The following is a 26,310-nucleotide window of genomic DNA, read 5'->3' as shown; positions in this document are numbered from 1 at the left end:
AACAGAAAGCAAAATTGGACCGATATTATATTTCTAACACCAGTAGCAAATGATTGCATCTCGCTGAGAAATCTCCTACGTAGTTTCCAACTATGAATCGGAAGAGTTTCTAAATTCCGTTTGAACATCAAGTGCACACTCCCCCTTCCATCTTTCCTCAGTGAATTGGCTTTTGAAAGGCCAAGGGCTGCTGGCTGCTGCTGAGATAACAGGGACCAAAGAATCTGCAACAGGTGGTGAGGCATCTAATCATAAGCCTGCATTTTTATTAAAGCTTATATGTTTGATCAGGGCCTGTATCTTAAAAAGCTTAATGATTTTCAAATATTTTATGCCAGGAGACCAGTTGCTTAAAAACCTTGGCAAGATATTTTTACTCCTAGACAAGGGGCCCCCCTGATTTATAGCAGAAAACAATTCTCAAAGTCGTAAAAAGGGAATTACAGGCTGACAGCCAAGGTTACACTGACCCTACAAATTAAGGGTGGATAAATAGTAAAATGAGCCATATCTTCTTCCTAAGGTTAAAGAAGGTCAAGAGCAGTGAAAAAGCATCTAGCTGGTAGAAACAGAACATTTTCTCAGAAGACTTTTCAAAAGCTGTTTGTTTCTTAAACTAAGATCCTTTTAAGATTTCTTTTCCTTTTAAAAGGTTATTTATGTATTAAATATATTAGTTTAAATATAATTATGCAAAGGATTTAAGAAATGCTAGATTCTTATTTCATATAGTTGTAAGAGTTGTAACTATCCTGAAATTAAGTCAGGCACCAGCCCCCCCTTGCCAGACAGAAGACGCCAATCGAGCGCTCCTAATATATGGTTGTCAGGCCTTTTGTTTAGAAACCTTCAAATGAAGGAGATCTCAATGTTGATGTGAACTCAATCTTTGACATATGCATAAGATAAAAATTTAAGATTAATTATCTGTTTTGGAAGGCAATAGGGCAAGGAGGGCAAGAGGTGAGCTGGTAATTAAGATTCCTTGTTGAGACACATGTAAGATATATTACTACTTATTTGTCATTTATAGATAGAAGAATATATAGCTTTTTGATTTCCATAAAAGGGCAAGAAGGAAATGGGTGTATCTTTTGTGATTGGCTCTAGCAAACAGCCAATAGGAATTTCAACCAGGCTGATTGGACAGAGGCAGCCACAGGAGGAGCAAGGGGGCTGGATTAAGGAAATATAAGTGCTGGCCAGAATGGCAAGAGGCCAGGCCAGAGCTTGGTAACCATATACCACTGTGCCTCATATTTATTTGTCTGACAAATAAATTACTATTTTAATTTCTCTATTGCTGCGTTGAATATTTCATTCCAGCTAAGCGTTAACCACAAGCAGGGTGCTACATTTTATGGTGCCTCTGTGACTCGGATAAGTGGTCTGCTGGAACGCAGCCCCTTCGCCCTACTGGGCAGGGTACAAGAGAGAGGACCTCTAAACTGCTTACCCAGCGCGCACTGGGAAATTTTTCCAGGGGAACGCAGAAGACTCGTCTGTCTGATACCCTGCTCACTGGCGGCGACGGACCGGGGGGAACCAGCCAAGGGTAAGTGCACAAAGGGGTTTTGGCCCTCCAATTAATTGGGAGGAAGAGAAGTCTTGATCAAACTTCTGCGTCTCAGTAAGGGGGAACTGAGTACGCTAGGTGGCTGGGTACATCAGATGGTGATCTGGTGTAGGGAAAGGTTGGGAGGTAGAGTGTGGTGAAGTATCCAGCGCATTGTATGTGTGAGAAAGTACAGAGCAATTTGTAGCTGACCTGAGTGTGGAGTGAGTAGTACTTCGGTTCCCAGTGAGGCGACTCCATCTGGGCAAGGAATCTCACAAAGCGTGTGTATGTGTGACTGAGTGGATACTTCACAGGGCCATACAATGGGAATTGGGGGTTCAAAGGGGGGAAATACACCTCTTGAATGTATGTTAAATAATTTTAAGAAAGCCTTCTCAGGGGCATATGGAGTCAAAATGACGCCAGAGCGCTTGAGAACGTTATGTGAATTAGAATGGCCGAAATACAATACTGGATGGCCATCTCAGGGAACCTTTGATATAAATTTAGTAAGCAAACTTTGGTCTGATATCACCAAAGAAACTGGAGGGTGCCCAGAACAATTTTCATATATAGATTCTTGGCTGAGCACATTAAATAAAAATCCTCCATGGATAAGGGAATGCAAAGTCAAACGATGCAAATTATTGGCTGTAAAAGCCGAAGCTAGGAAAGGAATCTTGCCAAATAAACTCAAACCCATTTTTGAGGGACCAGAGGAAGAGGTGCTTCCACCTCCACCCTATGCTCCACATCGAAGGGAGCCTAATCCAAACACTCCACCAGTTGTAACCCCAAGGCAAGAAACTGGAATGAATAATGGGGGTGGAGTCACAGAGCTTGATTCCTTGATAGATTATGATAAATATCTTCAGGAGGCATTGGAGTCCTATAATAAAGCCCAAGCAGAAGTGGTTATTCCACCTGTGACTCCTAATAGACCTCCATCTACAGTCTCCTTTAGTGGAACAACTGATTGCCTACCCCAAACCCCTGTACATCCAAGTCCCAGAGAAATATTACAGAAGTTACAGGGAGACCTTGATCGGTCAGCAAGCAATACAGCCAGGCGTATAAAGCTGCTAAAAGAACGCCTTGGGACAAATACCATCCCCTATGATTTGAGGCCCCTAGAGCAAAGTGAAGAAAAAGGTCATGTAGTAGCCCCTCTTAGAAGAGTATTTGATGCACTTGAGGAGCCTGTGCTGGTCAACGGGCAACCCGGACCACGGCCACCTCGAACTTCGACCCTGCAATATATTCCATTCACGACTACAGATCTGATGAATTGGAAAACACACACCCCATCTTTCGCAGAAAAACCTCAGGCTATGATGGACTTGGTGACTTCAATAGTAAATACTCATAGTCCTACTTGGACAGATTGTCGCCAGCTCCTAAATACTCTTTTCACCACTGAGGAAAGGAGAGACATAATTGAAAAGGCACAGATATATTTGCGTGAGCAGGCCAGAGTGGGAAATATTTTTAATATTGATCGTCATCTTCAGGACAACTTTCCCTTGGAAGATCCTAACTGGGATCCAAACAATGCAATTCACCTGGCCAGACTTACCACCTACCGCCAGACACTTGTGCAAGGTATCCGCAGGGCATGCCAGAAGCCCACTAATATGTCTAAAGTCTCAGAAGTAGAACAGAAACCAAATGAGAGTCCGGGAGACTTTTTAGAGAGGCTGCAGGAAGCCTATCGTATATGGACTCCTTTTGACCCTGAAGCCCCTGAAAACAGCAGAATGATTACTGCTACATTTGTGGCCCAGTGCGCTTCTGACATTCGTAAGAAAATTCAGAAATCAGAAGGATGGGAAGGGATGCTGATGAGCCAAATTATGGCCATTGCACGCCGAGTTTATCGGAATAGGGATGAGGCTGAGAAACAAGAGAAGAAGAAGTGGCAGAAGGAAAAGATGGTAATGCTAGCCACAGCAGTGAAGCAAGATTACCGCCCCTTAAATGGAGGGAGAGGACGGGGAAAGAATCCACCACTGGGAAGGAATCAATGTGCAAATTGCAAGAAGGAGGGTCACTGGAAGCGGGAGTGTCCTGAACCCTTGAGGTTGGAAGAAGTACGCCCAGGTCCAGGCCCAGGCCCAGGCTCCGGCCCAAGAAACCAGGGACGGGGACGGGGAATGATCCGAGATGGAAGATATCAGAGACCTGGACAAGGACGGAGTAGAGACAATTTCATTGGACTGGCAGAAGAGGATTTTACCCAAGACTAGGAACGACCGGACTCCATAAAGTTAGGCTTCCAGGAGCCCACGGTCACGATTCAATTAGGGAGCCATTTAATAGACTTTATGATTGATACTGGGGCTGAATACTCAGTACTCCCAGAACTATTGCAGAAAAAGGCATCCAAAAGTGTAGTCATTAAAAGTGCCACTGGACAGTCAGCTAAGAGATCTTTCCTCCAACCTTTGGAATGCCAGATTGGGGGACATCGTTTAACCCATCAGTTTTTGTATATACCTGAGTGTCCAATACCTCTCTTAGGCAGAGATATGCTGTCCAAATTGCAGGCCCAAATCACCTTCACTCCTCGAGGTCCAGAAATGAAACTGCCATCAAAAGCAGCAGGAATAATTACCCTCTCAGTACCTAAGGAACAATCATGGCGCCTAATGTCAGCCTTGCAAGTCCAACCCACATTAGATACAGAATTAAACAAGCTCCTCCGAACTCTACAGGTGCCACCAGGAGTATGGGCCGAAAATAGCCCACCAGGAATGGCTAAGAATATAGCTCCAATTGTAGTAACCCTAAAACCTATGGCTACCCCTGTATCTGTAAAGCAATATCCCTTACCCCGGCGAGCAGCAGAGGGCATCCAGAAACATTTGGACCGCCTATTAAAATATGGTCTGCTTAAGCCCTGCCAATCAGAATGGAACACACCCCTTTTGCCTGTTCGAAAACCTGGGACAGATGAATACAGGCCAGTACAGGACTTGAGGCTCGTAAACCAGGCTATCGAGACCTTGCACCCAAATGTACCAAACCCATATACCTTGCTGAGTTTGATCCCACCAGAAGCAACATTTTTTACTGTATTGGACTTGAAAGATGCATTCTTCTGTTGCCGGCTGGCACCACAGAGCCAACCTATATTTGCCTTCCAGTGGGAAGACCCTTTGACAGGAACAAAAGGCCAGCTAACCTGGACAAGATTGCCCCAGGGATTCAAAAATTCCCCAACTTTATTTGGCACTGCCTTGGCGAAGGATCTAACAAGTTACCCCTCAATACCGGGAGAAAAGGTGGTTCTGCAATATGTGGATGATCTTATACTAGCGGCAAAGGATTTTGATACCTGTAAAGAAGGGACAGAGGAACTGCTCCACTTGCTCTGGGAAGCTGGCTACCGAGTTTCCCAGAAAAAGGCACAGTTATGTTTAGAAAAGGTCAAATATTTGGGCTTTGACATCTCACACCAACAACGAGCATTGAGACCAGAGAGGAAAGAAGCTATTTGCCTTATCAAAGAACCTACCACAAGAAAACAACTTAGAGGATTCCTGGGAACAGCAGGGTTTTGTAGACTATGGATACCTGATTTTAGCAGTCTGGCCAAGCCCTTACATGAAAGCACTCGAGGTGCAGAAAAGGACCCATTTGTATGGGGACCTGAGCAGAAACAAGCCTTTTTAGTTATCAAACAACGACTTATGGAGGCCCCAGCCCTTGGATTGCCTAATTCGGAAAAACCCTTTCAGCTGTATGTACATGAACAGAATGGGATTGCAGCGGCAGTCCTGACCCAGAGATTAGGAAGTTGGAACCGTCCAGTAGCTTATTTGTCTAAACAATTGGACTCAGTAGCAAAAGGATGGCCTCCATGCCTAAGGGCAGTAGCGGCCACTGCAAGCCTTGTCAAAGAAGCTGATAAATTTACCTTTGGCCAGACGATGTATGTGAATGTACCTCATGCTGTTCTGACACTCATGGAATATAAGGGTAGTTATTGGCTAACGAACCCAAGGATGGCTAGATACCAAGGCCTATTGTGTGAAAATCCCAGGATTCATCTACGAGTAGTGAATATGCTCAATCCAGCGACTTTGCTGCCCCTACCAGAGGTAGATGATGAAGAATCACATGATTGTCTCCAAATAATGGATGAAGTTTATTCCAGTAGACCCGATCTGAAAGATGAGCCATTGAAAAATCCAGATGTTGTATATTATACTGATGGTAGCAGTTACCTGCATGAAGGTGCCAGACGAGCAGGATATGCTGTGGTCACTAATGAGGAAGTTGTGGAAGCTGAAGCTTTGCCTGCTGGCACCTCAGCACAAAAAGCTGAACTTATAGGTTTAACTAGAGCTCTGCAATTGGCAGCTGGATGTAAGGCAAACATCTATACTGATTCTAAATATGCCTTCTTAACCCTGCATGCACATGGAGCTCTATGGAAAGAAAGAGGTCTAATCGGAGCCCACGGGAAGGCCTTGAAATATGGACCTGAAGTAGAAATCCTGTTGGAAGCAGTATGGGCTCCAGAACAGATTGCTGTAATGCACTGCAAAGGTCATGGACGAGGAAGGGATCCAATAACCAGAGGAAATCATGCTGCTGATAAAGCAGCCCGAGAGGCAGCCCAAAAGCCTGTGGGAGGATTTATAGCAGCCCTCATACCAGAGGTAGTTCCAGAAGAAGTTAAACCTCACTATACCCCAGAAGAGAGGAAGTGGGCTGAACAGGAAGGAGCGGTTGTGAAGGACGGTTGGATGATCCTGCCGGATAATAGGATTTATGTACCTCATCATCTAGCAGGCACAATTGTAAGAAATTATCATGAATCTACTCACCTTGGCGGTACTGCAACCAGAGAGAGTCTCAGTCGGAAGTTGTATATTATTAATCTATCACAATTAGCAACTTGCATTTCACAGAAATGTGTTCTTTGTGCTAAAAACAATCCCAGGCAGGGACCGGTACAACCTCCTGGAATTCAGCATGTGGGATACGTCCCCATGGAAAGCCTAATTGTGGACTTCACAGAGTTGGTCCCTTCTAAGGGATTCAAGTATCTCCTTGTGTTTGTAGATACTCTTACCGGATGGGTTGAAGCTTTTCCCACCCGAACTGAAAAGGCACGAGAGGTAACTAAGAGACTCCTCACTGAATTGATCCCGAGGTTTGGATTACCTAGATGCATTGGAAGTGATAATGGGCCAGCATTCATTGATCAAGTAGTACAAGAAGTATGTCGAGTCCTACAAGTGAAATGGAGACTGCATGCAGCATATAGGCCTCAGAGTTCAGGGAAAACTGAAAGAATGAATCGGACTCTGAAAACCCAATTGGCAAAATTAACCCAGGAAACGGGATTGGGATGGGTAGATGTGTTACCCATAACACTGTTTCGTGTTCGGTGTGCACCCACAAAAAGACTTAAGTTGTCACCTTTTGAGCTCCTGTATGGGAGGCCACCCTCCTTTGTTCAGGATATTCCAGCTGACCTTAAACAAATAGGAGACCATGTGACACAGGAACAAGTGCAATCTCTCTCCCGTGTTTTTGTTTCTCTTAACAGGTGGGCCCTCGAGCGCACGCCGTGCAGCATTGCCGAGCCGATTCATCAGTTCCAGGCTGGCGATAGCGTATGGGTGAAAGAGTGGAAACGCGATCCACTTGCACCTAAGTGGCGTGGACCTTACACCGTCTTGCTCTCTACTCCAACAGCGGTGAAGGTAGCTGAGGTGACCCCCTGGATTCATCACTCTCGTTTGAAGAAGTCTGAAGGCAGTTGGACGTGCAAAGGTGACCCCTCTAATCCTTTAAAACTGACTCTCTCCAAAAACCCCTGTATCTAGCCCTACCGGGAACGGGCTAGGTCACGGGCAACATTTAGACGACCGGCCTGCTGCAGCCACAACCTGGAAGCTGGCTGACCTGCGCACGCCTGAAGCTTGAGGAGCGTCTGAACCAGTGACTGTGGACGGGAAGATTCTCTTATACAATTGATTGACTGCCCCCTTGTGGAACAATTATAAGGGATATTACTCATTGGGGATCCTCGGGATATATGTTTTGGTCTTGGTGGTTCCCCATTTCTGTCACTGGGGGAATTATATTGGGGCTAATATTTATTTGCTATCACAATAAGGTAATCTTTTGTGGAAGGAATGCATATGCTAGACATCAACATGATTTTATTATTAATCCTGATCCCTTGGGAAGGGGAAGGGTCCTTGAATCTGACCAAATTTGCTAAATATGGATTCCGCCATGACCACAATATGTGGGTAGGCTTAGCTGAGATGGTAGCCAATGTTGCAAATAGGACTAATTGCCTTGTTTGCTCTCTTGGGCCAGATGATTCAGAGGGAGGTATGCCCTTATTACCGATACCATTAAATGCCATTGGTATGGTAAGCGAAATGCCACACCAAACAGAAGTACAGAATTTCCCCGGATGGAACTCAACTAAACCAATACGAGTTATACCTGTGCAAGGGGAATTCTGTGTGCATAAATCATCAGATGCAGCTGATCCTACCATGATAGGTTCTTCTCATTGCCACTATACTTGGGATTATATTAAGAATAGTCAAACCTGGGCAAACGGTACTACGTATCGAACTCGGAATACCTTGCCCTGTGCACCTCCTTTTATTCATGCATGGAAAATGGTATGGAACATAACTGTGACAGAAGAAGGCAATCTAACATACTGCACTGTGAACTCTCTACCCCTTTTGATATTTCGCCTTCTGCACTCCACGTACCAAAAACCTCAGACCCGATGGTTGTGGTGGATATGTGGAGAATGGGCATACAAGAAACTCCCTTCCAAATGGAGTGGGACTTGTTTCTTGGGATGGGTATTACCACCAATGTGGATTATGCCCACTAGTTCGGCCAAGCGTACACGAAGAAACGCTGACATTTCTCATATAGCAGGAGGAAGTACCCAAAGTTGGAGCGGTACTGATGATTGGCCACCAGAGCGCATTATAGCCTATTATGATCCTGCCTCATGGAATCCTGGTGAGCTCATACAAGGGGCACGGGATCCTATTTATAATCTAAACAGAATAATTCGATTGCAAGCAGTAGTGGAACTTGTAACCAATGCAACGGCCCAGAGTTTGAGACTTATTGCACAACAGTTGGATGAAAGTAGAGCCGCCATTTTGCAGCTGAAAATGGGAATGGATTATGTACTTGCCAGGCAGGGAGGCCTATGTGGAGTCTTGAACTTGACAGGGAATGCCTGTTGCTTCAACATTTCTGATAATGGTGAGGCAATCCGTGTGTTGGCCACAAAGATGGAGAATATAGCACATGTCCCAGTACAAACATGGGAAGGATGGGATATGGGATGGCTCACCAATTGGTTACCTAATGTCGCAGGACTCAAAGGGATACTATTGTCTTGCTTGTTTTTCTTGACAGTAGTAATAATGGTTTTATGTATGGTGCCATGTATCATTTCATGTTTTAGAAGTACAATTAGCAAGATGATTTCAAATGAAACTCTACCTCATATCATGGCCCTATACAGAGCTTTACCTCAGGAATATGATGAAGGTCAAGCTATCAAGGACACTTGGGATGAAGGTCCTTGAGCTTGAAAGGGGGGAATGAGGCATCTAATCATAAGCCTGCATTTTTATTAAAGCTTATATGTTTGATCAGGGCCTGTATCTTAAAAAGCTTAATGATTTTCAAATATTTTATGCCAGGAGACCAGTTGCTTAAAAACCTTGGCAAGATATTTTTACTCCTAGACAAGGGGCCCCCCTGATTTATAGCAGAAAACAATTCTCAAAGTCGTAAAAAGGGAATTACAGGCTGACAGCCAAGGTTACACTGACCCTACAAATTAAGGGTGGATAAATAGTAAAATGAGCCATATCTTCTTCCTAAGGTTAAAGAAGGTCAAGAGCAGTGAAAAAGCATCTAGCTGGTAGAAACAGAACATTTTCTCAGAAGACTTTTCAAAAGCTGTTTGTTTCTTAAACTAAGATCCTTTTAAGATTTCTTTTCCTTTTAAAAGGTTATTTATGTATTAAATATATTAGTTTAAATATAATTATGCAAAGGATTTAAGAAATGCTAGATTCTTATTTCATATAGTTGTAAGAGTTGTAACTATCCTGAAATTAAGTCAGGCACCAGCCCCCCCTTGCCAGACAGAAGACGCCAATCGAGCGCTCCTAATATATGGTTGTCAGGCCTTTTGTTTAGAAACCTTCAAATGAAGGAGATCTCAATGTTGATGTGAACTCAATCTTTGACATATGCATAAGATAAAAATTTAAGATTAATTATCTGTTTTGGAAGGCAATAGGGCAAGGAGGGCAAGAGGTGAGCTGGTAATTAAGATTCCTTGTTGAGACACATGTAAGATATATTACTACTTATTTGTCATTTATAGATAGAAGAATATATAGCTTTTTGATTTCCATAAAAGGGCAAGAAGGAAATGGGTGTATCTTTTGTGATTGGCTCTAGCAAACAGCCAATAGGAATTTCAACCAGGCTGATTGGACAGAGGCAGCCACAGGAGGAGCAAGGGGGCTGGATTAAGGAAATATAAGTGCTGGCCAGAATGGCAAGAGGCCAGGCCAGAGCTTGGTAACCATATACCACTGTGCCTCATATTTATTTGTCTGACAAATAAATTACTATTTTAATTTCTCTATTGCTGCGTTGAATATTTCATTCCAGCTAAGCGTTAACCACAAGCAGGGTGCTACAGTGGTACCAACTGTTCAACTTCAACTCCCAGCCAAAACAATCTGACATCCCATTGTGGAGAAAGGGGAGGAATAAGAGCAGCAGGCAAGTCTGGAGGAAGTGAAGGAAGGAAAGCCTAGCTTTCTTAAAGCATCCTATTTCATTTTGTCCCCAAATCAGTGCGGCATGCCATGTTGAAATTTCACAACCCCCTCAACTCTTGCAGGGAGAGAAAACATAACACACACATGCTGCATTTGCAACTTTGGGACAATGGGAAAGTAACCACACAATCCTATGCAGACTAAGCAGGTAGAAAGTTGCAATCCCGTGCCCCTATATGTGAGTCCAGTTAATGCAGCTGAACTTACATTAGGGATGGACAAATCTCTCAATTTTAGTTTCTCCCAGTATCTCGGTTTTATAATCTGAAGCTCCGTTTTCCACACTGGTTTGTGTTTTTCTTTTAAAAAAAGCCATCAAGAAAAGTCACCAGCATTTTAGCATTCCTTTCTTTTAATATGAATTTTTGCCCAACACAGAACTTTTTGCAAGTATTTTTTCCTAACAAAATGCATTTTTGTATGTTATTGCCATTGATATTTGTGCTTTTATGCACACTTTCCCCAAGCATAAATGCATTTTGCCCACATTCTTTGACTAGAAAACTCTGATGAAAAATTTGCAAGGAAACCTGTGATTTGGCTTGCATATAACCTAGAGAAGTGTGAATGGGATAGGGTTGCGTTAAAATATGAGCAAACTGAATTTCTCCTCCACCCCTACATCTGTAGACACACACAGGATTTTTTTATTCTTAGTCCACTGAAATTGGGTTCTCTCTCATTGAAATAGATGGGGCTTACATACTTAAACTGTAATCTAAAATGTTGGATCCCTCTGGCTTGTGCCTTGTTATAGGGTGAATAGCATATGAAACGGGCACCTTACATTGGGTCGGTCACTATCTCAAAGCCAACACCTTGCAGGGGGTTCATTCCATATCAAGTGATCCAACTTTTTACCTCGTGGCATCCAAATTTCTTCATATTTTGTACGCTTGTTGAATGATCCAAACTACGTTTAACTCTAAAAATTTAATTTTTCATCTCATCCAGTTTTTGAGTTATGAGAGCTGAGTTATGAGGTTAAAGTTATGAGTTTGAATTATGAGGTAAAAAAAAGTTGGATCACTTGATATGGAATGACCCAGGAATGTTGCTGGGAGCAAGGGAGATAGGTGAGATGGCAGGTATTCTATCCTGACTTTTTAGGCGCCAACTCCCTGGGTCCCTGGGTGCCCGAGCACTTACAGAATTCTCCACAAAGGGGCCAGGCACCCACAAATTTCAGTTCCAGGGCCATGTATGCTGCATGGCACCCACAACACCAGCACTTTCCTGAAGGAAAAATGGACTGAAAACATATTAATTAAATGATAAAATGAAGTGGGATTTCCTCTACCAAATGTTTAAATTTCCATAGAAAGGATGACAATTTTGTAAGATATGTTTACAATATACAGAACTTAAGAGAGAAAGTAAAAGAAATATTTAAAAGGGTTCTCAACTATCCAAATGCACCTCAGGCAGAAACTCAGCCTTCCAAGTGCTTCTCCCCTTCTCTGGCATTAAGAATCACAACATCAATGAATCAAATGACTAATAATTTAAGGTCATTTCCTGACACCCCAAAACAGCTGTCTGAAGTGGCCATGCCGGATGTCAGGGAACTGCCATCGGAAGAACAGGTGGTGGGAGGGCTCCAGGAGGATAGAAGAGATTCAGCAGCAGAAGAGGGAACCAGTAGGGGGGGAGCAGGAGCTTCCAGGGACAGGAAGTCGGAGGGGAGGCTCTGGGACACTTCCAGCGAGAACAGTGAGGAGGTATCAAGGCTCCCTTTAGCGACCCCCACCCCTCGCCGGAAGCTGTCACGCAGGGAATCTAGGAGACGCGTTTCCGTCAAGCAGCTTTTATGCTGGAAACGTTTCCGCAAGCGCCCACTGTCGGATTCTACCAGTGACTAACAGAGCCATGTCCAAGGGCTCCGCTCAAGGCAGAGCTTTGCTACGTTAAGCAAACTCCGAGGGACTAATCCTTTTACGCACAAGTAGCTCATTGTCCCATCATACCAGTCTACCTAATGACAGGGCTGGCCTTGAAAATGAAAGCTGCTCAGGTGAATTTGTTCCAACTGCATTGAGAGAGATTCTATTTATCAGGGGGTATTTCTTCCAATGCCCCTTTAAAAATGAAAAGAAAGAAAGCTGCTCTTCCAGGGAGTGACTTTCATTGATGCTCAACATCTTTTCAAAGATATGATCAATGACTCTAGAATTGCCTCACATGAGAAAGGCTTCTAATTCCTCCAGATTGCAGCCCTACACTGCACAAGGCATCACCCATATATTGTCATCTGCAACAATGGCCTTTAAAAAATGGATTTGCTGAAGTGAAAATAAATTCATTCTCAGAGGCTGCTATAAATAAAACATCAGAATATACCACTTTGGGTTATGAATGAATGGCTTTCTTTGTAGATTTTTGAAATATTATTCTTGCTTTTGTGAATCACAGAGCTGGCAAGTGAAATCTGTTATACAGTTCTAATGCAATTCTGCAAATTTGTTTTTTAGAGTAAGAACTCTCTCTAAATGTAGGGAAATGATTACACAGAATATATGGGGCGATCCGGTGAAGGGAAGAAATATGTCTATGGTCCAAAACAGACATTGTTGGAAACTTGTAAGTTACAGGTGCTGCTGGAAGAGAAGAATTTTGCTATGGGGACCTTAGCAATCTGCTTTTCCAAATGTGGTAGGTAGTGCTTCTTTGGTTGAAGAAAAAAAGGGGGGGCAGTACTCATATCTTGATAAAAGACTGCCATAGGCAGCAAAAGCAGAGGTGGTGGTACTTGCAAATACCATCATGGAAAAGCATTGAGAGTAGGCATAACTGCCAAGTTAAATTAATGTTAGAATTTGAAGTTACCCTCCTCATATTTAACTACAAAGGTGCATGTCATTTTCTTTACTTAAAACTAGGCATACTTTGATAAGGGATACTGCACTAGGGGAGTTTTTAACTACTTTCCCCGTGTCTTTCTCCATATCAGAATATTCCTCTCTCCAAAGCTGCAATTAGGGGGGAAGTCAGTTTTTGGATTGGAGGGATAATTTACTGTGAGAAAACCATGTGAAACTACTCCCTTTCCCAGGGCTGCTTCCACAATCATATTAACTCCGCCGCCGCCACTCTGGCTGCTTTGAAGCAATGGAAAAAGTGTCAGAGTTGGTCTTGAGAAATCGGTTGTATTTCTCTGTTTTTAGCAAACTAGAGCCACATACCAAAATCTCACTTTACTAATATTTTCTCATGACACTGAGATGTATTCTCTTTTCAGTCTGCCAATATCGCTCTTTAAGGGTATCTTGATGAGCATATGAAGGCTTTAGATAACATATATCACTACATTAGGCTGAATGAGAATTGGGCATTGGTTTTTAAGGAATAAATAATGTGAACTGTGGAGCTGAATCTCAGAGAAACTGCACAGACAAAAAAGTAAGAGCCATCTAGTCCAGCATCCTGTTCTTATAGTGGGTAGCCAGATTCTCATGAGTAGCCCACAAGCAGGACCTGAGTGTAACAGCATTCCCACTTGTGATTTGCAGAGAGTATAATTCATAGTCGTATTGCCTATGATAATAGAGGTAGAACAAAGCTGTTGATAGACTTACCCTCCATGAATTTGTCTCGCAGTGTTTAGTGTGACGTGGAGGCTGGCTGGCATCCCACACCGGGCTTCCCAATGCCAAGTGCCACTGCTGCTTATTGACAGGGGATGGGGCATGGGGCATGGGGTTCATTATGGTGCTGGTATGGCAACAGGAATGTCAGAATTGGAAGGGACTCTGGGGGTCATCTGGTCCAAACCAGGAATCTCAACTAAAGCTTCCATGACAGATGGCCGCCCAACTTCTGCTTAAAAACCTCCAGTGAAGGAGAGTCCACAGCCTCCCGAGAGAGTCTGTTTCACTGCTGAATATCTCTTACCATCACTGCTGAATACCATCACTGCTGAATATCTCTTACCATCAGAAAGTTCTTCCCGATGTTTAGTCAGAGTCTCCTTTCTTGTAACTTGCAGCCATTGATTCAGGTCCTACCCTCTGGAGCTGGACAAAACAAGCTTGCTCCATCCTCCATGTGACAGCCCTTTAGATAGTTGAAGATGCCTAACATATCTCTACTCAGTGTCCTCTTTACCAGGCTAAACATACCTAACTCCCTCAACTGTTCCTCATAAGGCATGGTTTCTAGACCCTTGATAATCCTGGTTGCCCTCTTCTGTACACCTTTCAGCTTATTAGTTGGGCCAGGATGGGTGCAATATGCTCAACCCATCTTGCCCCAATGAGAAACCAGGTATCTATCATCTATGCAAACCTTCACTCATTCTGAGCTTTGGCCTGTCTGGCCTTCTTTCTGCAACTGTTGGCTACGCATGTATGTTCTTACATTGCTCCTAGGAGAAAGGGCTGTAATGCATAATGGTACTTAATCACAGCTGACCCAAGGTATCTGAGCCAGAGGCAAAAGACAAGAAGACAAACACACCCTTATTACATGTAGAGAAGCTAACTGGGCTGGCAGCTGAATCTTGCATCAACGCTGCTGAAGAGTGTTCTTCACTTCACCTGAGGACAGCAGGAAATTAATGTTTTATTGTGCTTTTATATATGTTGAAAGGTGCCCAGAGTGAGATGGGTGAGTGGGGCATAAATAATAAAATTGTTGTTGTTGTTGTTGTTGTTGTTGTTGTACATCCCTATTTTCATTGGAGAAATGTTGGAGGGTATGTTGTTGTCCAATGGTATGCACCATAGGGATGTTTGGAGCCTGCTCACAACACCAGCACAGCACCAGTGTTACAGAGCTCTTATCCTATACTCTTGTATATCAGCACCTTGGCTCAGAGGATGTAAAGCCAGCAAACTCAGTCTCTGCATTCCACACCAAATGCAGACCACCAGCCAGATGCTGTGCACTTCTAGGTGATTGGCCATTTATCTGTCTTTGATGTCCTGGGCACAATTCTCAAGCCCAGTGGCAAATGGCCTGCCTGTCCCTGTTTCCGGAAAACGTGGAACGAACAACTGTCGTTAATTTTGCATTATGCCATCACTTTTTGCTAAATTTAGCAAGAAGCATTTTGTTCTAACAACAGCACACAAAAAAAGGACCCTTCGTTTGTGGGGTTACGTAAGACACACAAAGACCAGCTTTTCATGAAAAACGATTCTTAAGATTTACAAGGATATTTCTCTGAGGAATGTTCTGTAGATGACGCAGGAATTTAAAGGAAGAAGAACATGTCAAAATAAGCCATTGAAAAGCAAACAACTGAAACATGTCCAGGCAATAAATTTAATGCCTGGAGCAAGTCTTAATAATAATTTGTTCTTTAAAAGTTTAAAAGACGATTCTGATGCTCTCTGACCTTAAAACCATGCCTAGTTTTATTGAGTAGACGTAAGTCAAATTCAGCACACTTCACCTGAGGAAAGCAGGAGAGGCCACCCAAAACATACAGTTCTGTTGTCCATCATCCCAACTTTCTACCTGACCACCAGCATTGCCACCTTATTCTGTCTATTGGTAGAGCCGACTCTGGCCTTATAACTCTCACTTGCCATTAGTACCCATGCCGTTCATGGACGAGCCTGTAGACCAGTGGAAGAGTGCATGTTTTGTATGCAAAAAGTCCTAGTTGAGAATCCTTGATATCTCCAGTTGCGGCTGGGAAAGATCCTTTCTTTTCAGTGCAGACGAAAGGCCCTGGCATTGTCTAGATGTTATTTTTAACTACAACTCCTATCCCAGTTTTGGCTGGGGCTGATGGGAGTGGTAATCTGAAACATCTGGAGCATACCAGGTTGGCAAAGGTTGGCATAGCAATTCTAAGCATGACTCAGCATAAGGCAGCTTATCATGTGCCATTTAGCAAATCCAAATTGTACAACACAACCAACCATCCATTTTGGAAATAGACTCCAATAAATGTGTTATAAAGAGGGCAAGTAAAGATTTGGTATTTACTTATTTTTTAAAAAAACCTGTAGACAAATAAGACATTCTGTAAGAAGCAAAGTCTATCAAACCCAGCGAATCTGCTCTAACGTGACCTTTCGCCTCATGTGGTCTGAATTAGTCATTTCTGCTTCACCCACAAAGCCTTGGTTTATGTCAGTAAGAGATCATTGTTTTTCCCCCACTCCCACCATGAATTTAACATCTGCATCAGCCAAGGTAAACAAGTAATTAACTTAAAAGGCATAGGCTGAGTACTAAACTATTATCACTTGCATTCAGCCTCCCCCAAAGACCGTCATTATGCTAAGCCAAAAGGATGATTAAGCCACAGGAGGCTCAGCAAAAGAGTTCGGGAGACTCATGAATCTTAAAGATAAGCCAAGATTATTGTGATCCTGTGCCTTTCATTTCAACTGGGCCCTGCTGAAATCTGCAGAGTTAAGTTTTTAATCACTGCCAATGAAGTGCGGCAAATGATATTATTACGAAACTTGTTATTCAGAATAAGGTTTTGCTTTGTAGCCGAGAGCATCCAAGTGAAGATCAGACCACATGAATTGGTTATCTACCCGTAGCATGAGGTAACACACACATAGACACACACACTGACTGAAAATGTTTTCAAAAAGCTGTTGTATGAATATACCTCAAAAGCAGAACATGTGCCTTTTATTATTATTATTAGGTCTTGGAAACTGCATGGTTCTCTGACTGTTATGGGTGAACCTTGAGAGTTTCCTCTTGTGAATGGCTTATCAGCTTGCCCATGTTTTCCTGGTGTGAAGCAGCCCACCTGCCAGGAGTTACGAAAACCTTTCTCATTTGCTTTTACATTATTTTTTAAATAAAATAAAATTATAATTTTCATTTATATACATTGCAACAATTATTTTACCAAGTTTTAATATTTTCAATTTCGACTCCCTTCCCCCTCTTTCTGTGGTTCCTTATATTTATTTTCATCCTTTCTTGCATACCCCAAATTGCCTTAACTTATTATTTTAATCATCTATTCTCATATATATCTCATATATATATTTAAAACTGCAGGTTTTTACAATAATCCTGCCAATGTCTTGATCTGTTTGCAGTTTGTTTGTAAATACTCAGTAAACCACTTCCATTCCTTTCTAAAAAGTTTGTTGTCTTGATTTCTTATTCTTCCGGTAAGTTTCGCCATTTCTGCATACTCCATTAGTTTCTGTATCCAATCTTCTTTTGTCGGGACCTCTTCATCCTTCTACTTTTGGGCAAATAACATTCTTGCATTCTGTAGTTGCATACATAAATAAATTTCTATACTGTTTGAGTAGTTCTAATCCTATAATTCCCAAGAGAAAAGCTTCTGGGTTTTTGTTTTCATTTTACAAATGTTATCTTAAACATCTTTTTCAATTCATTATATATCATTTCCCAGTAAGCGTTAACCTTATTACAAGGCCACCACATGTGAAAAAGGGGTCTTCCATCCACTTTTACATTATCATGCATGCTATTCTTTTGTGATGAACAGAAACAATGTACATTCCAAGCCACCATTTCTCTTCCTGCAGTCTCCCATTCCTCTCATTTCTGCTAACTTGATTTTAGAGTTGAGTTTGTGTGAGTTTCGATTATGCACAAACTTGCATTCTAAAAAAACTGGAAGCTGACACATGCACATATCAGGGTAGGCCCACTCATGAGGTAAGGTGAGGTGATGGCCTCAGGCACTTTAAAAAGAACAGCCTGCTAAGAATAAAAATAAGAGGAGACTGGAAATGCCAGAAACTTTGTCATGCAATATCTTTATTGAAGATTAAGATCAGAATAAAAGCTGTCATGCACATTCAATACACTATTTTATGTATCAAGTTCCAGTTCCAGGTCAGTCCTGAACTTATTTGTTTGACGGGTCAAGGAAGGAAGATATACGGAATATTGTATTGCAATACCTCCCTGGGTATGTGTGTTTATGACATAACTCTCCATTTGACAAAAAGAATTCCATCAAGAGCTCCACCTTCACGTTTGTTTTTACTTGGGGGGGGGGGCAGCAAAATATGTGAAACGTGGTGTTTTAACTAGATATTTCCACTGACCACAGCGAAACGTGGCTTGTTAAGCTTGTAAACACAATCTTAAGTCTCACATCCATTTTCAGTGCAATATTCATCCTCTCTATGTCTGATGCTCAGGAAGGAGAGCCATTACTTATGTAGTCAAGATGACACCATCCACAAACATATTGGAGGTATCTGTAGACTTAGGGGAACCCCAAGGCTGGCATAAGTCTAAGAAATCAAAACCCTAAGCAGGCATGTCCATAGTCCATTTCGGGGGCCTAATCTGGCCCACTGGTCGGTTTAATCCAGCCCCTGTGGCAGTTTATTTCCTGGGGTAAAATCCTTTAAAAAGCTCAATTTCAATTTTAAAAAAAGCTCAACAGCTTCAATCCTAAAAAAGGCTCAACAACTCTGGGGTAAAATCATAAAAAGCTAAACAACTTCAAGCCAAAAAAAGAGTCAACAACATTGGTCGGCCCCTTGGTTGGCCCTCACGGCCCTCCATCAAATCTGGACCTCTTTGAAAAAAGTTTGGACACCCCTGCACCTAATGGGATACCACAAAAGCAGCTCAGTGAGGGTCCTGAGTGGCCATGAAATGTTGAAGGACTCTTGGGAGAAGAAAATGGAAAAAGTGATGGTAGAGAGGATACAATGGAGTCTTGTGGATAAGGGCATGGCTGGCTGGATCAGTGAACAGGAACATTCCACACTGCAGCACTGTGTTGCAAGTCCATCATCTTTATTCTGAAGTGAGAGCTCTTAGATATGGTGTTTTAATTGTGTAGAGTTGTTTTGGAACAACCACTGGTCCATGGTTCTGAGGCTCAGTCAATTTGGCACACCCCATGTCTGACACATTGTTTTCAAACCTGCTGTTGCATCTCTCTCTCTCTCTCTCTCTCTCTCTCTCTCTCTCTCTCTCTCTCTCTCTCTCTCTTTTATGTACAGATGCTTCTCCTTTCAGTAGGAAACATAATGCAGAAAAATGCTCCCTTGAGCATTTGGTTTCACTTCAACACTGTTCCATTGTGCTTTTCAGTAGATTTTTGTAATGGCTCCGTGACTGTTTAAGCGTAGATGCCTGGAAGTTGGAGCAGAAGTACAATAAAGCCCCTTTCTTCACCCCCTTTCTTTTTTTCTTTTGCAAAACACCAAACCACAGAAACTGATAACACAGATGTAGAAAAAGGATTGTCCATCAGATTTAAAGTGTACTTAAGAAAGCAGACGACTATTGAAATGGGCTAAATTTTAAATTCAGATAGGGTATCTTTGTTCTTAATATTGCGCTTGAATATTTAACATTTGAAACTGATGTGAAAAAGCATTTTCTGTGAAAGTTGAAATGATGAGACATCTAGGGGTGGCATAGCCTGTCAGTTTGGATTCCTCATTTTTCCAGTTTTATATTCACTTATCTATGTTTTCAATGCAATTTTCTTTGCTTTTTCAAAAAAATCTTCATGAAAATTCATCAGTGTGAATTTCTCCTAACGTACACACTTTTATATGCAGTTTTGAGTAATGGACACATTTCTGGAAGCACTTTCCACTAATATAATATATATTATTCTCAATAATGCATGCATTTTAATGCACAGTTCACTCCAATATATCCATTTTTGTATGCATTTTTCTGGCTAGAGAACTTCATCACAACATTTAGAGAAGTGAGGATTTCAAAGAATAGTTGTGTTTCATTTTACTCTTCGAAAGAAAAGAGCATGCAAAATAGGTAGTTTCTCATTAAAATGCAAACAAGACACCACACAATTACTTCTGAGTCATTCCTTTCCCAAATGAGAACCTGGAATGTGATGTTTTTGTGAGGCAGAGACATACAGATAAAAACATATATGCTCCTAGATTGTGCCATCTTCCTGAGGACAACTGACTGAGGTTGTAAAATCTCTTCAGTGCTCATCCTTTTCCTGTTAAGTTTAATGGAGATGGAAAAACTGCACAAACATGAAAACCACACCACAGCAAGCAGCAACTTATTGACAGTGTGGGAAGTTCTCAAGAAGCTGTTTGATAAGGAGATGTGCCTTGTTGATGAAACTTCTATGATATGTCATGGTGACTGGAGGTATATGCCTGGTATTGTGACTCAGGTTATATGCTATGGGAAGAGGTAGGAATGTTCCTGAGCTATCTATGTTTTCACTAGCTGCTGCAAATTGAGGAAAGGGAAATGTGAATGCAGTATCGCTGCCAGTAGTAGTAGTAGTAACATTTGAACTTATTAGTCCCTTGTTACATGCACAGAAAGGTCTTCAAGGAACTAATTACTCAGCATCTAGGAGCCCTGCCCAGATATTCCTTGGTGTGAGATTCACCATCATACCATGCTTGCTGCAGACCCTCCAAGTGTCCCTATTTTCCTGGGACAGTTCTGATTTGATCCCAGAATGTCCAGCTTTTGCTTAGGACATTCCTATTTTCATTGGAGAAATGTTGGAGGGTGTGGAGTTTAGCAACCCCCGAGGCAAGAAGATAAGAAACTATACAACCTTTAGAAGACATCTGAAGGTAGCCCTGTGTAGAGAAGTTTTTTTAAAAAAATGATTAATGTTTTATTATGTTTTTATATATGTTGAAAGGAGCCCATTTGATTGGGGCAACCCAGTCAGATGGGTGGGTGTGTTCTTGTTGTTGTTGGTGTATGTTATGTACTGAGTTGATTGGTCCTAGAACAATAGGATTCAGAATGCAGCAGTCTGATTGGTCCTAGAACAATAGGATCCAGAATGCAGCAGTCTGATTGGTCCATAGGAGCCACCTAATCCAGCTCCAGGTGGAAGTGAATCCGCAACCTGATTGGCCTACAGGAGAATCCCAGAATTAGCCAATTATGTGGGGCCCATTGTGTAAATAATGTATATAAAGCAGATATTCTGGGGGAACTTCCTCCTCACCACTATGAGCTGAATAAAGAGCATGAAATCTACTCTCGACTCTGAGTATGGTATATTTCATTGTATGTCCCTATTTTCATTGGAGAAATGTTGGAGGGTATGTTGCTGTCCAATGGTATGCACCATAGGGATGTTTGGAGCCTGCTCACAGCACCAGCACAGCACCAGTGTTATAGAGCAAGAAGCATTTTGTTCTAACAACAGCAAAAAAGGACCCTTCATTTGTGGGGTTATGTAAGACACACAAAGACCAGCTTTTCATGAAAAATGCTTCTTAAGATTTACAAGGATGTTTCTCTGAAGAAAGTTCCGTAGGTGATGCAGGAATTTAAAGGAAGAAGAACACATCAAAATAAGCCATTGAAAAGCAAACAACTGAAACACGTCCAGGCAATAAATTTAAGGCCCGAGGCTAGTCTTAATTATAATAGTTCTTTAAAAGTTGCTGACGATTCTGATGCTCTCTGACCTTAAAACCATGCCTAGTTTTATTGAGTAGACGTAAGTCAAAGTCAGCTGGCAAAATCTCTCACTGGGCTGAGTTAGAAAATGCTTTAAGACACCCATTGCATCTCCTGCTTTCCTCAAAGGTTAAACAAGCACAATATGAGGACTGGATGGAGTTTATTCTTTTGAAGAGTTTTGCTCTTGCCAAATTTTGGTCATTTATATTATTACTGAGTAGTTTTGCACAACACCGGTGGCAAAGCTTTCTAATGATTTGCACAATAACTTTTTATTTAAAACTAATCTTATAGGAGTATGATCCAGACTGACTCAGAGAAGGAATCACTTTATTTCAAAAGCATTTTTATCTTTTGGGAATGCCTTAGTATCATTGCACTTGGGAAAGTTGCTGGAGGTTGTCGTTCTTCAGCAACAGAACTGGCCTTCTGGGAACAGAGAGAGCTTCCATTCAGAAAGCAAAAATGCACAGCACAATCCTATGCATGTCTACTCAGAAGCAAGCTCGACTGGTAAGTGATTATAGGATTGCTGCCTTAGGATCTAAGCCATTGTTTCCACATTACAACCCCCTCAAATGGTCCCTTCCTTTTCCTTTGTTCCCACTGCCATTTTAAATTCCCACACCCAGTGATTCCAGCAAATAACTCAGCAAGGCTTTTAGTATGCTGGAATAGAAAGTGTATGTGTGTGTATCTGTACTATTGAGGTTGTGGACGAACGCCGTCTCCCTTCAGCTTGAAAAGCGAGATGAGTGCCGCACCCCATAGACGCCTTTGACTGGACTTAACCATCCAGGGGTCCTTTACCTTTACCTGTTGAGGTTGCAGAATGAGGGTGACAACAAAATCTATACTACTTTGTGAAAGAAATGCAAAGGGAGAATAGCAAGCCTTAAGGGAAGGGGAAGAGGCAATAGGATTTAAAAATAAATGAAAAAAATTAAATGTTTCTGGGAAGCAAATTTTGCTTTGATCTCCATTACATACACAAGTCTGTTTTGAATTGGCTTGGTTGTATGGCAATCAGCGTGCCTGCAGCCTTTTCCAAAAAGTCTCTCAAAATTGTGTGGTTTGGTACAGACTGTGAAGCTTGTATTTGGCTGACAAAGTATTTGGCCATAATGTGGACGTTTTGACTGAGGACTATATCTTACTTTGACTTATAAGGTAACCAGCTTTCTCCTTGCAGGCCAAGCTGTCTTCACACTTTATCTATCAACATAAAAAAGAACATGTACCTGGCAAGAACACATGATAAGTGTTTGGCTCGCGTTCTGAGCATTTTTGTAAATACCTCATTGCTCTCTTTGATTCTGTTGCCGCTGCTGGTCCAGCGCTTGTGGACCAAGACTTTGATGGATGAAAAACTGGAAATTAATTCTGTTGAACTGCACCAGGAAACCAATGCCTACACAGTTGAAATATTAACCTGTAAAGGGATGATGAGGAACGATCTTGGTTTCTTCAAACCATTGTCACCATTACAACACTAGCAGTGCTCAGATGGTACTTTTCCATACCATATTTGCATCCTGCCTTAAACTGACAGGGTCTGCAGAGCATGCTAAAAATATAAGTCATTTCTGTTGCACAATTAATAATAATAATCTGATAATTATTCAATGAAGAGTCTTATGCAGGGACGGACACCGAGATCCAGCGCCAAGGGCCTTCTGGCAGTTCCCTCACTGCGAGAAGTGAGGTTACAGGGAACCAGACAGAGGGCCTTCTCGGTAGTGGTGCCAGCCCTGTGGAACGCCCTCCCCTCAGATGTGAATAAAATAAGCAGTTATCTTATCTTTAAAAGACATCTGAAGGCAGCCCGGTTTAGGGAAGTTTTAAATATTTAATAGACTATTGTATTTTAATGTTTTGTTGGAAGCCGCCCAGAGTGGCTGGGGAAACTCAGCCAGATGGGCAGGGTATTAATAATAATAATAATAATAATAATAATAATAATAATAATAAGCTGCCTAAGCCTTGCCAAAAATGAGGAAATGTTTCTCCCAGTAAGAACATAGTGATTTCCATAAGCTATTTTATATGTATTGATGCAAATGTAGAAATACAAATCATTTTACCATAGCAGAGAGCAGTGGCGTAGCATGGGTTGTCAGCACCCGGGGCAAGGCAAGTAATTTGCGCCCCCTAACCCGTGGATTTGCGCCCCCTAACCCATGGATTTGCGCACCCTAACCCTAACCCCCAGATGTTGCGCCCGGTGTGGCCGGCCCCCCCTGCACCCCCCACGCTACGCCACTGGCAGAGAAGACTCTGATCAGCTGAAGTGTGTTCCTGTTCAGTCTGCTGTTAAGCAACTAGTTGTTGATGGGCAATTTCAAGGCCCCTGCTTTGCCTTCTTGTTTTTGAGACAGCTCCTCATGTTCTGAAGGTATGAGTTCGCCCACCACCACCATCACTCTGAACAGGTGGGCAGCTGTATATATCATTCACTTAAGTTCCAGTTCACACACATGGCTCCACACAAACCCATTTGGGTATAACAGTCGGGTCTGATGTTATGTTTGATGTATGAGCTTGACTGGAGTCAGCAACAGAAAGGTGTTTCTACCTAAGCAAAAACATAAGATAGGCACACACGAATGTTCACTGCTGAAGGGGAAAACAGTCATATTACCCCCTGCTCTAGATCCCATGTTGCACAAAATTTTCCAAATTATGGATCATTGTTATATATCATAATTGTACTTGAGATGGACCTTCAAATGTGGAAATAATAAACATTTGTGCCAGAAAAATGCTTTGCGTCTTTATTGGAATGAGCTAACTGGTAGCAAATACTCTGACTTTTTCCTTTCACAGTCTTGTCCAGGAATTCTACTGCCTTATCATTTTACATCACAGCTTATCCCTTGAACATTGCAGCTGGATTCCTCATCCGAGTATTTTGTCTGTATTGCTGTTGTAAATGTCTTTTTCTGGCCTTTGCTCCAAAGTCCAATAAGCACTTAAAATTCCTTTTCAGTTTGTGAGAGCGACACCCCACCCCCCTTTGCTGCTTCAGTAACAGCTCTTCTCCTCAAGTCACGTCTCAGTTATTTCGTTAACCTTGGATTAAATGAATGAATGAATCCATGCCCTACCAGATAACTACTTGCCCATTCAGGAACTCTTGTAGGAACTACATACTGCGTACCTGCCTGGTCCCTTTGCATCTATAGACAAAAGGTTTGAATTTTTTGTATATATACATGTGACACATACTGTATTTCTAACTTTATTAGAGGCTGACATCTGTGCTTTTTTAATGTGCTCTAACCAACAGCATTTCCAAAACCAACTTTAACCTTCCATTCTTCCCTTTAAGGCAAGGTCTATAGCTCAATGGTGGAACAACTGCTTTGCATGTAGAAGGCTTCAGATTTTATCCCCACCATCCACTGGTAGGGCTGGGAAAGATACCTCTCGAGATCTGCACTGGTCACTGTACACAATACTGAGCTAGGGGGATCAGTGGTGTGACTTGGTATAATTCTAGGGTTGTCTGTTGATATTTTATTTGGAGCTAGACTCATCGGTATGGAAAATTCCAGCTGCATAATTAAGTGGTTTAAGGAGGAAGGCAATTGTATTTTCCCCTTATTTTCTTCTTTCTGATTATGTTGTGGTTTGCATTGGTGCATGATGTGCTGCACACACAAGATTTAATGAGCAGTAGTGTAACTACTTTCCTCCGAAAGGTGTAATTATTGTAGGATTCTAATCTGAAGACCTGAGGACAATACCACAGTATGGCGATTTACTAACAATATTTCCTTTCGTTGGAAATATGACCATTGCCCCCCCCCCTTTACGGAAACTAAGTCATATTCCACACAAGAAATCAACACAAGATTTTTGTTTATTTATCCCCTTTCCCTGTTTTATAACCCTCCGTTGCTCATGCTTAGGGTGGGTCTCATGGCTTCACTACACAGGCCACAGAATTCCAAAACCGAAAGAAAGAAAGAAAGAAAGAAAGAAAGAAAGAAAGAAAGAACGAACAGCTTTGGGGAGGACAACTCAGAAAAGCATCAGAGAACAGGATCCCTAACCTGTTCTCTAACTGCTGCTTCTTTTCTCCATGACCCTCCACAAAGATGCCCACCTTGGGATGGAGAAGCACCATATTTTTTGCTCTATAAAATGCACCTAGTTTTAGAGGAGAACAAGAAAAAAAAATTCTCTCCCTCTCTGCACAGCGCCTCTCCAGCAAAGGGGGAGGAGAAATGGAAGGGGCTCTGTTTCTCCTGCCGCTTCTCTGAAGGGGCGCTGCGCAGAGAGGGAAAGCTACTCAGCGCCTCTCCAACTAAGCAAAGTCAGAACAGCAAGAGGGATTGCTGCGCAGCGAAAGCAGTGATCCCTCTTGCTGTTCTGGCTTCTGGGATAGCCGTGCCAAGCCTTTTCAGGGCAGGGGGAGCATTCCTCCCGTTGCCCTGAAGAGGCTTCGCGCGGCTATCGCTGAAGCCAGGAGAGCGCACCGATCCCTCTTGCTCTCCTGGCTTCAGT

Source organism: Podarcis cretensis (genome assembly GCF_951804945.1).
Source record: "Podarcis cretensis genome assembly, chromosome: 5".
Taxonomy (NCBI): Eukaryota; Metazoa; Chordata; class Lepidosauria; order Squamata; family Lacertidae; genus Podarcis; species Podarcis cretensis.
The sequence above is the reverse complement of the archived record's forward strand: the minus strand, read 5'-3'. Positions refer to the sequence as shown.